This window comes from Protopterus annectens, chromosome 11.part0 (genome assembly GCF_019279795.1).
Source record: "Protopterus annectens isolate FY-2018-M chromosome 11.part0, PAN1.0, whole genome shotgun sequence".
Classification (NCBI taxonomy): domain Eukaryota; kingdom Metazoa; phylum Chordata; order Ceratodontiformes; family Protopteridae; genus Protopterus; species Protopterus annectens.
The window spans coordinates 1,237,309,500-1,237,324,628 of NC_056745.1; positions in this window are offsets into that span (position 1 = coordinate 1,237,309,500).

Sequence of the window (15,129 nt, forward strand, 5' to 3'; positions counted from 1 at the left end):
ATACAATTCTAAAGTAATGCTCTTTGCTGATGACATATTATTAACATTATCCAATACAAAAGAGACATTAGAAGAATTAGATATTTTAATTGACACATTTTACAGGACTCCAGGACTCCATTTCAATAAATGAAAATCAGGATTTTTATTTTTAAATAAAAAAAAAAAAGAATTGCATGCAAAGGGGAATCACATTATAGGGAAACAATAATCTACCTCAAAATAACTAGAAATTGAGTTATGCAAGAATAATAATGAATTATTCTCAAAAACTACAATAATATCATCAATACAATTAAAATTGCTGTGGAAACGTGGAACAAAATAATATTGACATTTGAAGATAGACTACAGATAATAAAAATGGCTTTACTGCCCAAGATCCTATATATATATATATATATATATATATATATATATATATATATATATATATATGTATATAACCTTGGCAATACAACTGTTACCAGAAAGGAATATACTTAAAGAAAGAAATTCATACCTAATAAAATTTTTATGTTTTCCCAAAAGAAACAGAATAGCTTTAATACATCATATCAGACCATGGAAACAGGGAGGATTAAACTTTCCTGATATAGAAACATATATAAAAGCATCTATATCCAAAACAATCTCAGATTGGATAAGTCCAAATTATTTTGCAAACTGGAAAGAATTACTAACTGTAATATAAATAAATGAATTTGATTTGCAAAAAAAAAAAAATCAAATAGATAAAAATAATTTGCCATGGTACATATTATGTATTAGTATTGCATACTAATGCCTATTATGTATTAGTATAAATATAACATAACTAAGCCAACTAAAACCTGGATGATTAATTATTACATTGATTCATTTAGGAAAATTATTAATGCAAATATAGATTTAAAAATCTGGTTTGATCTTTTAACACCATTCATAGTTACAAAGAGCTATCCACATAAAATATACAGATAAATAATTAATTCTTGGGAACATAAAGGATTTGTTTGTTGTTTTCAATGTATCAAAGAACTAACAGTTCTGGATATGCAAACAATAGAAACAACATAAAAAATTCCACAACAAGATTGGCTAACTATGCAAAGTATTCTGATGTATTCGCAATATTTATGCAGAATATGTAATAATTCTTCATTTAAAGACATACCTAAACTTACAAAATATCTATACAAAATCATATATAATAATTATTACATGGGAAATAGTATTTCAAAATTTTACAAGATATTGATAAATTATAAAACAACACCTAGATTCTCATATTGGAATTATATAACAAAAGGACACTCATTACAGCTAACTGAAGAAATTAAATCAAATATTTTATTATCAGTACAACATACATCCTTTACATAATACTGGAAAGTTTTTAATTGGAAATGCTTGCACAGAGCATTCTTAACTCTAGATAGAATTACTAAAATTCATTCTTCCACAAAGGGAATATGTTGGAGGTGTTAGCAAATACACATTGCAAACTGGAATCACACTTTTTTGACTCTGTTAAAATTAAGCTATTTTGGAATGGTATTAAAAACTTTTTTACAAACTTTATTTAATGAATTGTTTAACTTATCTAAAGCCCTAGTATTATTAAATGTGTTTGAAGGTCCTCATTTGAATGAGTCAAATATGTATCTAGTAAGGACAATACTTGCAATCTCAAGGAAGTGTATAACAAGAAGATGGAATAGAAACACACATTCCAGATCAGGTCAACCTTCTAGTGGACATCCTGAGACATTGTACTTCATGAGGGTTCCCTCAGTTTATCAGCAACACTGATGATGTTTCACGACTGGGGCCATCCTTACTTTGACCTCTTCACATCTCTACTAATACCATGTGCAGCAGCTGCTTCGCTCTGATGCATCTCCAGGAGACACATCACTTACCCTTTTTATCCCAGGGAAATTTGACTCTACCTGATTTGGCCACACTTCAAGAAATAGCTCTGATTGATGAAGCTCTTCCTGGATCTGCTATCTCAAACATCCTGTAAGCCTCATCTGGACGTTTCTTCTCTAAAACTAAACACTTTGTTTCCCCATCTCTAAAGATGGCCAAAATTCATTTTTTTTCCTTCCAGGCTAATTCAGTTCCTCTCCATCTCATAGGGTACATCTAGAAAGATACACACAAGGAAATGGAAAATATTTTTCTTTGGCCAGAACAGCAAGGTCTAGACCCCATTTTCACCCCCGTTTCCTTCTTTCTGACAGTTTTTGCTACCTAATTTCACTCAGGCTCTAATTATTCCACTATCAAGATTCAGTTTGCAGCTATTTCCAACTTCACCATGGCTTCATTTACTTATCTTTAGTCTCCCAAAAGGTTTATAAAGCCTTCCTAAAGGGGACTTTTCTCTGGAGACTTCACATTAAATACTATTTTCCTCTACAGGACTTAAATGTACTCCCTTACTTGAACCCTCTTCAAATCTGCTTCTCCTTCTTGCAGCTTAAAATACACATATTTAATCTTTTTATTTGTACTAAATCAATGCTCTCAAACTTTTTGTCTTATAACTCATCATGCAAATATGTTTCTACAGTGTTGTACGATGTATTTGTATGAGAGTTATAAACTGGCATTCACTAAGTCAATGCACTCTGTATCGGATGCTTTCTACCCTGTGCAGGTACTTTGCTACCTGAAGATTGCTTTTTTTTTCCCAATTTTCCCAATTTGCCAATAACCATCAGAAATATTCCTGTGCATAACATTACAATTTGTAACCCTAGGATGCAAGAATTCATAAACCCCATGACCTTTCTCTTCTTCCTAACAGCAAGCAGCAGGGGAAGTGCCAACATATTGCTTGTGAAATCATTTTTGTTTCTGTCAATCACCTACTAATTCTCCTCATACAAACTTACAATGTCTGAAGGAATGTTGTGCAATGGGCATATTAAGGGTCATGTCTCCTGTTTTTGTGAGAGGCACCCCCTCTGACACCCTCCCATCCTGAAGTTTTTTTCCACTGGTAATCCTCAGTTTCCACTAAGGATTTTAATACACAGCCCATACAGTAGGCATGTGCCACTCAACCATCATTCAGATAGATGTGAGCAGACCCTAATCCATCATTCCTGTCTTTCCCAGCCAGCTCCTCCATTGCCCACACTGAACTGCATCAGGTGAGTCAAGGTCAGAGCTTTATCACACTACTCTATGGAGCTGGCTTTTTAACTGAAAACTTTGTCAGAAGCAAAATGCCTGATCATGTAACAACTGTATCAGCAAGGCAGGCCAGATAAGAGAAGATTCTTTAGTAAAGTCTGCATTCCATATGTTTTCTGGCTGTGTACTTATCAGTCATTTCAGGGGACATGGTGGTTTCTTTGGGAGAAGGTGAGAAGGTGCTGAGCATGAAGTGGGCATCCAAATGAAAGCTGTCAAATGCAGATACAGGTTCAATAAATGAGATATGAAGAAGGGCATGTCCAGGATTAAAAACCTAGATAAGATTCTGTGCAGTCCCCAAATCTGCAGCCTACAAAGAAGACAATACAGGTTCATCTTTATTAACTAGACATGAACCAGTGTAGGCTTAGAATCAATGTTCTGTACACTGGAGCCAGTGCAGGGCTGCATTCAATGCCCCAGACATGAATCAGTGCAGGTCAAAATTCAACAACCTAGACAACTGACAAATTTGGGCCCAGGTCAATGGTCTGTGTAGTACACAGTGTAAATCTATGTTCAGTACATTGGAATAGTGGCAGAGCAGTAGTGTGCTCAGTAGTCGGTATTCAAGGCAGTATAGATATGATGAGAGAGACAGAGAAAGCAGTTCAGATATTGCTTCAATAACCAAAGCAGGGGAGATTCAGCCACTTCCTCAGTGGCATACAATGTGGCAAATTTTCAGTGGTAACATGACAGACTATGAAGTCCAGGTATTGATACAGTGACCTAGGCAGGCAGGACAGAACCAGCAATTAGCTCAGTGACATAGAAAGGATGTGGTTAATGTTCATAGCCATTAAGACTAAGTATATAATCTAGACATATGTTCAGTGACCTGTACAGGAGGAAGAGCAGTCTCTGGTTCAGTAATAGAGAGAGGGCAAAAGGAATGACCAGAGGCAGTAGTACAGAGAATATAATTCAGACAAAGATTAATTTGCCGAGACAGGAGGGAGTGCACTCATTAGCTTAGTAACATAGAGATGATGTCCTGAATTTTCTGTGGAAATGACACTGAGTATATAATTCAAACATTGACTCAGTGCATAGAGTGGAGACAGTGCATGATTTTGGAGACTTGGGCAGGAGGCAGTGGAGTCCCAGGCTCAGTCATCTTTATGGAAAAGTAAGCATATCTTGGGACTTGGAGAGGAACAGTACAAACACAGAGTCATTGAGCTACATTAAAGTGAGTGAAGGCCACAGCAAAGCCACAGGTTCTGTGACCCAGACAGGCAACATTTGAGACACAGACTTGTTGATCTAAATCAGTACATGCAGGTTCAGGTTTATTGACTTTTGCAGAATGCAAAAAGAATCAAGTGCAGAAACCTAGATTGACAAAAGTACAATCATGGGTTAAATTACTATGATAAAAGGCAGCATCACTACAGTATTTGAGTTCTAGACAGGAGGTAGTTTAAGAATGGATTCAGTGATTCCACCATGAGTGAGTTCATATTCAACCTTAGAAATGTGAAGAAAGAGAAACATTAAGTATTCTAGAAGAGAAGCAGCATTAGCACCTTTTCAATGACGTGGAGATGATGGGGTGTAGGCACAGGTTCAATGATCATCAGAAGCCATTTCAGTGGAGAGATCACAATGCTTCAAAATTTAGAACCGGGAGATTCATGATTCTGAATCCACAAGGTTTGGTGGTATACACACACACACACACACACACACACACACACACACACACACACACACACACACACACACACACACACACACACACACACACACACACAAAACACACGGGTGTTCGCATGCATACACAAAAACAAAAACAAAAAAGAAAACAAATGAAAAAAAACTGACTGAAAACAGGTCCACAAAAAAAAAAAATAGCGAACAAAGCCCCAAGCCACACAACACCACCATAAAAAAAATAATAAAATATAATGACAGCAAAATTCACAAGCAGTTTTTTTTTTTAAAGCATAACCTTCGGCTCTGCCCTTCTTTCAGATGAAATAAAACAATCTTAGTCACATTTAAATACCTAATTCAAAACAGTTTCCAACCAATCAAAATTTATAATACCCCTCCTATCTTTGAGGGCGGCATAGGAGGAACAAATTCATTTAGTCCTGGTGTCTATGAGCTAAAAGCTCAATTATCCACTCTCTCTGGTGGCATATACTAGGCTACCTTTTCTTATACTAGGAAATACATTTGCAATTATATTTATAGCACAGTGGCATATTATTTCTTCTTATGCATGATGAAAGTTGTTGCAGAATTAACTTTAAACATATTATTTTTTTTTCCCCATAAAAATGCTTTGCATTTGCTGACACTCAGCTAAATAAATTATATTCTTTGTTCTACATTTTTTGGCTTTGCTAAAAATGAAATAATTTCCCTGTTACTGGATGTAAAAAACAATCTCTTTATTAATACACTGACATGCTTGCATAGCCCACATGGTTTTGTACTAATATACATAGAAAATCTGTATCTTCATGAATGACATTCAGTATAGTAGTAATATACATGGTGTATGTGACATTGTTCCATTTGTCAAGTAGGTACAAAACCATGTGGGCTATGCAAAGCATGTCACTGTATTAATAAAGAGATTGCTTTTAAGCATCCAGTAACGGAAATTATTTCATTTTAAAGCAAAAGCCAATTGTAGAACAAAGAATATAATTTATTTAGCTGAGTGTCAGCAATGCAAAGCATTTTACATGGGAAAAACAAATAATATGTTTAAAGTTAGAATTCTGCAACATCTTTCATGCATAAGAACTAGAAATATGCACAATGCACTTTATAAACATATAGAAGTAAATAATGACCATCAGTTTAGATTTAGAGCTATTGCAAATGTATTTCCTAGTATAAGAAAGGGTAGCCTAGTAGATACCACTGAGAGAGAAGAAGCAAAGTGGATAATTGAGCTTTTAGCTCATAGGACACCAGGACTAAATGAATTTGTTCCTATGAAACCCGCCCTCAAAGATAGGAGGGTGCAGTATAAATTTTGATTGGTTGGAAACTGTTTTGAATTAGGTATTTAAATGTGATTAAGATTGTTTTTATTTCATCTGAAGAAGGGCAGAGCCCGAAAGCGCTTATCTGTGTTAAAAACTGCTTGTTGAATTTTGCCTTGTCATATTAAATTAGTGTTTTATCGAAGGATTGTGGTGGTCTACATTGGTTTGTTCGCTAAAGACAAAAACATGTTAAAAGATTAATTTTGATCAATTACTTACTGATGAGCTCAGGTAAGCACTTTTTGGATATCTATACTTTGGAAAAATATACCTATCCACTGTCAGTGATCTAGAAATGATGCATTGCAAACCTGGTTTTAGGGATGTGAAGAGGAGATAATATCTGCAAGTGAACCACACAAAATGGAAGATACACCCAGGAACCCAGACTCAGTGGTCTAGATAAGTGGTAGTGTGGGTAGTGTCTCAGTTATACTTTGAAAAGGATCATTGATCTAGAGAAGTGGCAGTGTGGGCAATGACTCAGTAATACTGACAAAAAGGCTCAGCAATCTAGATAATTGGCAACATGGGCACTGACTCAGTAACATTGAGAAAAGAGGCAGTAATGTAGATAAGTGGCAGCGTGGGCACTGTCTCAGTAACACTGAGAAGAGGGTCAATGATGTAGATAAGCAGCAGTATAGGCACTGACTCAGTAACACTGAGAAGAGGCTCAGAGATGTAGATAAGTGGCAGTGTGGGCACTGACTCAGTAACACTGAGAAGAGTGTCAGTGATGTAGATAAGTGGCAGTGTGGGCACTGACTCAGTAACACTGAGAAGAGTGTCAGTGATGTAGATAAGCGGCAGTATGGGCATTGACACAGTAACACTGTGAAGAGGATCAGTGATGTAGTTAAGTGGCAGTGTGAGCACTGACTCAGTAACATTGAGAAGAGTCTCCAAGATGTAGATACGTGGCAGTTTGGGCACTGACTCAGTAACATTGAGAAGAGCCTCAGTGATCTAGATAAGTGGCAGTGTTAGCACTGACTCAGTAACACTGAGAAGAGGGAGTACTTGCCTAACAGATAAGAGTAGCTACTGGTAGAAGTTCAGTTTCAGACATTTTGATGCTCATAACTACATACTTTACAAAAATTAAATATTAAAAAATTGAAAATAAAGTAAACGAAGGTCATTAAATGTCAAACATGTTGCAAAATAATTAAAATTAATAACACCAAAGCACAGTAGCACAATTAATATGTTTTAATAAAAGGTATTCAAAATAGACAAGTTCTTCAGATGTTAAAAGCCAACTCAGGTGTACACTTAAAGAAATCTTGCTTGCTTATTTATTTATTTAGATAGACCCTGGATTTAATAAACTCCATGTAGGAATAGTGTCATTCCTACACAGTGTATAATGCAGCCATGTCTGCAGCTCCCCTCAGCAGTGCACCTTGCATATTATTGAAAGTGTGCTACTGAGGGAGAGCCATGTACATGGTTAATGAATCAGCACTAGAGGGTGTTCTACAGTGCTTACAGATGTGTAACACACCCCCTGCACTGTGAAAGTGCCTTATGGCACTACAACATGTCAGAAAGTATCCCCAGACACTTAAATTATATATTAAGTCAGTTGTTTAACACAGGGGTGTGATACAGTGTCCGTAATACACCCCCTGCACTGTCAAAGTGCCAGACAGCTCTAAAAATATATAGAAAGTGTTCTCAGACACTTATGTGTTTAATTATTTAGCAATGTCACGCAGGGGTTGTGTTACAGTGTCCATAACACTCCCCCTGCACTGTCAAAGTGCCAAATGGCACTAAAAGAATATAGAAAGTGTCCTCGGACACTTGTGTGTTTAATTATTTATGTATGTCACACAGGGGGTGTGTTATACTGTCCCTAACACACACCCTGTACTGTCAGAGTGCCATATGGCATGGAGTGCAAATGTGAGTTTCCCTGTTTTGTTTATTTATTTTGTTTAATTTTATTTTTGTCAAATTTAAGCATAGCTGAGCGGGTTTGCATGGTGTAGCTCATTGCTCAGCAGTAACATCATGAAAAGATATATAGAAATGTATATCTGAAATCTTCATAGCCAAATTATCTTAATGGTTGGTGTCATGGTTTTGTGTGCAGTAGGGGCATGGTTCAAATACCACAACATGCCATTCTGCTTTTACATTGGAAAGCATTCCTATTTATATTTTAGTTTTTTTTTATTGCCATAGTTATTGATATTTGTCATCCAGGTTAGTGCAGCTGGCCCAGAATCTCAGTATAAGTGGTGATATGAGGTGAAAACCTCCTGTTAAACACAAGTGTCCAATACAGTTTAATCACACACCAAGATGATATAATTATAAGTCCATAGGGTGAAGTCATGTAAAGAAAAATACAAACACATAAAAATAAAGTATCAGTAATGAGTAATTAATGTCAATATACATCGGTGTTATTATGTAAAAGTCTTGTTTGCCCTTAGCTAAATTTTGCTAAGCACTGTTAAGCCAAGCTAATCAATGCTTAAACAGGATCTGTCTTAGCAATACTTAGCAATGCTTAGCTCCACTTAGCCGGTTTGAGCAGTGTTAAGTAGTCCCATTCTAAGCAAGCATTTGCCACTTTAAGCACTGCTCAAGTAAGCTTAGTTGGTTTGTACAATACTGAGCTGTGCTTAGCATTTTTTAAAAATGGTCCGATGGTGGCAAAGGGAAGGAAAATAGCCTTATTTAAGCTGCACAGGCAGGAATACAGCCAGAACCTGTTAGAGTTTGACCTGTGCAGGAACTATGGCAGGAGCTAGAGGTGGAACATGTTTTTAGATGCAGCGCAGGGGCATGTTGGAGTTCAGGGTCATGGCTGGGCTCTTTGTTGAACACCATGATGACAAATTGCTGCAGGGCCAGTACCAGGGCTCTGAATACAAGTCGGAGGCCTGTGACCATCTGTCACATGACCTCACCAATGCCACTGGAATCCCCGGCATAGGTGAGGAGGTGCATCATCATTATGATGACCTGAAGTGGAAAAAGGTGGTGCTCTTGGCCCCAGGGATCCAAGATGCTCAGGACATGAATGCCCCAGCAGTTTGTACGTATATGAACCATTGCTTTACCAAATTCTAGCATGAATATGTGATAGACAGATATGCATAATGGTGTATTTTTCCCCTACAGCTGCAGAGGAGAGGACTCGCAACCTAGAGTCCCATGCAGGGTGCATAGCAAGGATTTGCTGACAGTGTGGTGAGTACAGATCTATCTTGCAATATATAGTACAATAAATAAGGAAGTGCACATTGTTTACTGCCAGTAGCTATAGTGTGTTTTCAGTGTACTGCAATAAATGTGTTCTTAGACCCATATTGATATAGGTTCATAGGTTCATAGGTTCATAGGTTCATACTAGGCTATCTGCCCGAGGGCATTTACAAGCCTAGCCCATCGTTTTGTGGCTTACGCCACCCCTTTAGTATGGGGAACTATACCCATTATTTTGCTGTGCCTCTGTCGAGCAGTGACACTGAGGTAATCCCTGGGGTATATCTGCGATCTCCCATCCATTGGTCAAGATTTCTCTCGAACAAGGCCAGCGAGGTGCTCTGCCTCACATGTACCGGGATTTTGTTCCACAGCATAGGGAGTCTTTGGGTGATGAATCTATCCCTCCAGCACGTCCTATTAATAGCCGTGTCAAGGTTTAAGTCTCCCGCCCTTGTGGCTCTGATGGATCTAGATTTTTGAGGTGAAGCATATTCATCAAATCTGGGTTTGACATGGCCTTGTATGTTAGGCAAAGGTCACCTCTGAGCAAGCGTGGCGACTGAATAGAGCTGGAGTTCTTTCAGTCGGGCAGCATAGGACAGATTTTTGAGACCCTTTATCCTTTTGGTGAGGAACTTTGTGGCCTCTCCAGCTGCTGCAAGTGTCGGGTCAGATACATTCTGAATGGGGCATTGTACTCAATCATTGGTCTGATGAGTGATGAGTAAAGGGAGACTATGACCTCCATTGATCTAGATGAGAATCCCTTCATGATAAGGTGGGCAATGTAGAAGGTCTTCCTAACTACTTTAGCTACATGGGTGTCGAATGACAGACTACTATCAACCTGGGTCCCCAGGTCCCTAATAACTTCTTCTGTGCTCAGTGGATTGCCACCTATTTGGTAGCTAGGGGTAACCTTGTTTTTCCCGAAGGGTATGACTATGCATTTTTTGGCATTTAACTTTAGGCCGTGGCTCTGGCACCGGTTATCCGTTTCTGTGAGACCCTTCTGAAGGATATCTGTGTCAGATGTGTTTTCTACTATGGCGCCCAGTTTGCAGTCATCTGCAAACTTTGTCAGCCATAACCCTCCTGTGTTTGCTTGTACTTCGGAAAAGTAGATTCCAAACAAGAGTGGGCCCAGGACTGAGCCCTGTGGGACACCACTTGTGACAGGCTTTGAGTCTGACATGGCGCCAGCAACTCTGACCCTGTGGGTTCTGTCACTCAGCCAGTTTGCAACCCATCTTGTGATGTATGGGTTGACATTTAAGCTGATGAGTTTTTCAATGATACCCGAGTGGGGTATTGTATCGAAGGCCTTAGCCAGATCGAGGTAGGCTGTATGGACTGCCTTTCCTCATCAATGGCTTTGGTGACTGTTTCAAAAAGTCAACCAAGTTTAAAAGGCATGATCTGCCTTTGACAAAGCCAAACTGGGTTGGATCCAAAGTCTGCAAATTCCTATGTCTTTATTTATGAGGTCCATTATGATCCTCTCCATGGCTTTGCAGATAAGGCTTGTCAAGCTAATGGGCGGTAATTTCCAGGGTCGGTGGAGGCACCGCCTTTGTGAAGTGGTACCACAGTTGCAGTGCGCCACTCCTGGGTGCGTATCCAGAGGTAAGACTTTGATTAAACAGCTGTCCTAGCTGTGGGTTTAATTCCTCATTGAGTTCATGGAGCACACAGCCGGGACACCATCAGGTCCCATGGATGCTGTGTTTTTGCTTTGGAGAGAGCAGTTTTCACTTGGGCTGGAGATGTTTGGGGGCTGCAATCGTTTGGTATAGATATCTCTCCTTTTGGGGGAGTTTGCACTGAACCTGTCAGCCAGTATGTTGGCAATGTCTGTAGGATCAGTAATCTTCACATCATTTTGAACTAGCTCTGAGCATATCTGGGAGTTTCCTCCCAGGTTTCTAACATAGCTAAAGAAGGCCTTATGATTGTCTTTTGAGTCTTTAGCTATTTTTCTCTCGAAATTTGCTTTGGATGATTTTATGAGAGCTCTTAGTTTTTTACTTATAGTGATCAAGGGTGTCTTACCTTTTAAGAATTTTGCTCTATCTTGTAGTAGCTTCCTCCTTTTGTTGTAGAGTTTGTTTATGGCTGGGGTCCACCAGACTGGACGCTTGCCTTTGGTACAAAGAGTCTTTGTTTTGCTTTGGATTGCCTTATCCATGCAGTCCTGCAGGTGCTGGTAGAAGGCATTTGTAAGTGATTCAGCGGCTTGAGTACTGTTTTCCGCGGCTCGGGGCCTTAAAGGAGACCACACTAGTCTTTAGAAGTGTGAAGTCGGCTTTGAGAAGTTCTTTACTGTGGTCTTTTTATTTCAGGTGGGGTGGGATGAGGACCTCCAGCGAGATTAGTTGTGGTCTGATCTCACCAGTGAGGGGTACACCTCCGGTGTTGAACATTGTGCTCCCATGTTCGTGATGATGAGATCAAGTATGTTATCTCCTCTTGTGGGGATGGTGACTAGTTGTTCCATGGCATTTGAGTTTATGAATTCCAGGAACTTTTGGGCTAGGGTGTTTGGGCTTGAGTAGTGTTCCCAGTCTATATTAGGGTAATTGAAGTCACCTAGTATGATGGTGTTTGGTGATACATTTATCCCCTCTAGTGTTTTCAGGAAGGCCATGTGAGGTTCCTGAGTTTGTGAGGGTGGCCTGTAACATGCTACAATTTGCAGAGCAGTCTTGCCTATGGTTAATTGCACCTGGATGGTCTCCGATGCATCGTGCGTTGCCACCAGTCTTGAGGTGTGGGTGTCCTTGATGAATATGGATACCCCCCCTCCTTTCTTGGTATTGTCCGGATTTTGGGGCCGGAACGCATGATATGAGGTAAAACCTGATAGCACTGGGGTGCTCTCAGGAGCCTTGAACCAGGTTTCTGTCACAGCACAGACATCAATGTTCTCCATACTGAGAAGGGCCTCGAGTGCGTGCATTTTGAGATTTAGACTTCTGGCATTGAGCAGCATTAACCTTAGTTTTTTTCCTTTTTTGTGTTCTAGGGTGGTAGGTTTAGAATTTGAGCCTTGCCTAAAAAAGGCACTATGGGGTGGCAAGAGCCTTTGCCAATAGCCGGAATCCCAGGGTGACAGGTGCAAGCCGTCCCTTGTAAGCAGCGTGGCTTGTCCAGCATGTCATCCCAGGCAGACAGACACTGGATCCCCTTTGAATGACACCAGTGTTTAAGCCAATTGTTAAAGCTGATCATCTTATCTCTGTATTGTGGCATCATTCTTGGTGAAGGTAGGATACTGCTCAAGGTCAGGGTCATACCTGCCTGGGCTACATAATCAGAGAGCTCCTCAATGTCTCTTTTAATGTAGTCCAAGGAGGTACGTCTCAGGTCGTTTACACCAGCGTGGACAATGACTGAGTCATATTTGTACCTGCTGTTGAGAGACCTGAGTGCTTGCGTTATGTGGCGGATTCTAGCGCCCGACAGGCAGCTTACTGTGACCTTCTCCTTACTCAGTCTGGTGAGCGGGATGTCAGTGTGTCTGACTATGGAGTCACCAATGACTAGTGTGTCTGGCATTGTGTTTGGCATTAAGGGCTGTGACTGTTGGACAATCTGACTGTCAGGTCAGGTAGGTAATGCCAGGTACTGTGCAATACAGATGAAGGAATCAAACAAGATACTATTGATGAAAGAAAGCTAATACTGTAGTAATAGTGTGTAGGAATAACATAAGTATATACTGTATTAATACTAAGGATCTTGTAATAAAGTACACCATGAGTGAAACTGCGAAGGTAAAAAATGACAGTCATTTATCATCTACAGGATATGCAGTACAACTGAAGCAAAAATTTTGAATGTAATAAACCACTGTATCATGTTACCCTCAATAAAGTTCTTTCCAATGGCTGTGTTTATTCTGATTTGTTGTTGAATAAATACAGTTGTGCAGGTGCTCCACAGCAAATATGGCTATCACACCATGACAGAAGTGAAGTTTGGCTGATAAAGAACTGTTATGCTAAAGCGTAAATGTGGAGCTGTACAACAAGATAGAATGCAATTTGATATATGTTATGCACTAAGAGCTGAACCTTTAATAGTAATGTGCAATGTATTATAGTGTGTTTCCCTCAGGATTGTCTTGTGTTAACCTTTGCATTTCAGCTATACATATTCTTGAATGTAGGTATGCTGATGCAGGCAAGTATGAGACTGTAATAGGTGGAGACTGCAAATATTCCCTGTGCAAATGTATATGGGTCTGGTATACAACCCAGCACCCCAATATGGTCTGTACAGATCACACATATTCACATCCAGTAGGGGTTAAATGTATACACCTGTATTCCAAGTATTAATACACACTTCACCAACTATCTCTTAGGTTCATAGGTTCATAGGTAGGTACTAGGCTATCTGCCCGAAGGCATTTATAAGCCTAGCCAGAATGTGTAGGCTTTTGCCGTCCCCTTAGATTCGTTCCCTGTGCCTCTGTCCAGCAGACCCACTGAAGTTATCCCTGGGGTAAACTTTCTGTTTCCCATCCACTTGTCAAGGTTTCTCTTGAAGAGTGTTAGTGAGGAGCTCTGCCTAATGTAGATTGGAATCTTGTTCCAAAGCATGGGAAGTCTCTGTGACAGGAATCTATCCCTCCAGCACAGCCTATTTATAGTTGTGGTGAGGTTTAGATCCCTAGAGCATGTGGCTCGAGGGGATAAGCTTTTCTTTAGGTGGAGCATGTCGATCAGTTCTGGGTTGGACATGGCCTTGTATGTCAGGCAGAGATCACCTCTGAGTAGTTGGTATGCAACCGAGTACAGCTGGAGTTTCTTCAGTTGAGCTGCATAGGGCATCTGATTGAGGCCAGTGATCCTCTTGGTGAGGTACTTCTGTGGTCTTTCCAGCTGTTGCAGGTGTCTTGTAAGATACATCCCAAATGGGGTGTTGTACTCTATGATGGGTCTGATGAGCGATGAGTAGAGGGGCACAATGACCTCTTTTATCTGGATGTGAACCCTTTTGTTATAAGGTGTGCCACATAGAAGGATTTTCTAACCACTTTGGCAATGTCATTATCAAAGGAGAGTTTACTATCTACTTGGGTAGATCCCTTATTACATCTTCCGTATTTAGGGGACTACCCCTATGTGGTAGTTTGTGGGTACTTTGCTTTTTACAAAGGGGATGACTATGCACTTTTTGGCATTTAGCTTGAGGCCATGATTTTGACACCTGGTGTCCGTCTCAGTGAGACCCTTTTGGAGGATGTCTGTGTCAGCCAGAGAGTCAGTTATAGCCCCTAGTTTGCAGTTGTCTGCGAACTTGGTCAGCCATAGTCCTCCTGTGCTTGCCTGTACCTTTGAGAAGTATATGCTGAACAGGAGGGGTCCTAGGACTGAGCCCTGGAGAACACAACTTTTAACCGGTTTAGAGTCAGACCTAACTCCCGAAACTCTTACCTTGTGGGTTCTGTCCATGAGCCAGTTGGCAACCCATCTTGTGACATAGGGGTTTATGTTGAGGCTGGTGAGCTTGTCTATAATACTAGAATGGGGAATGGTGTAAAAGGCCTTTGCGAGGTCTATTTAGGTTGTGTGTACCACCTTTCCCTCATCTATAGCCTTGGTAACTGTCTCAAAGAAGTCCACCAGGTTTAGGAGGCACGATCTACCCTTAGCAAAGCCAAACTGGGTAGGGTCCAGTG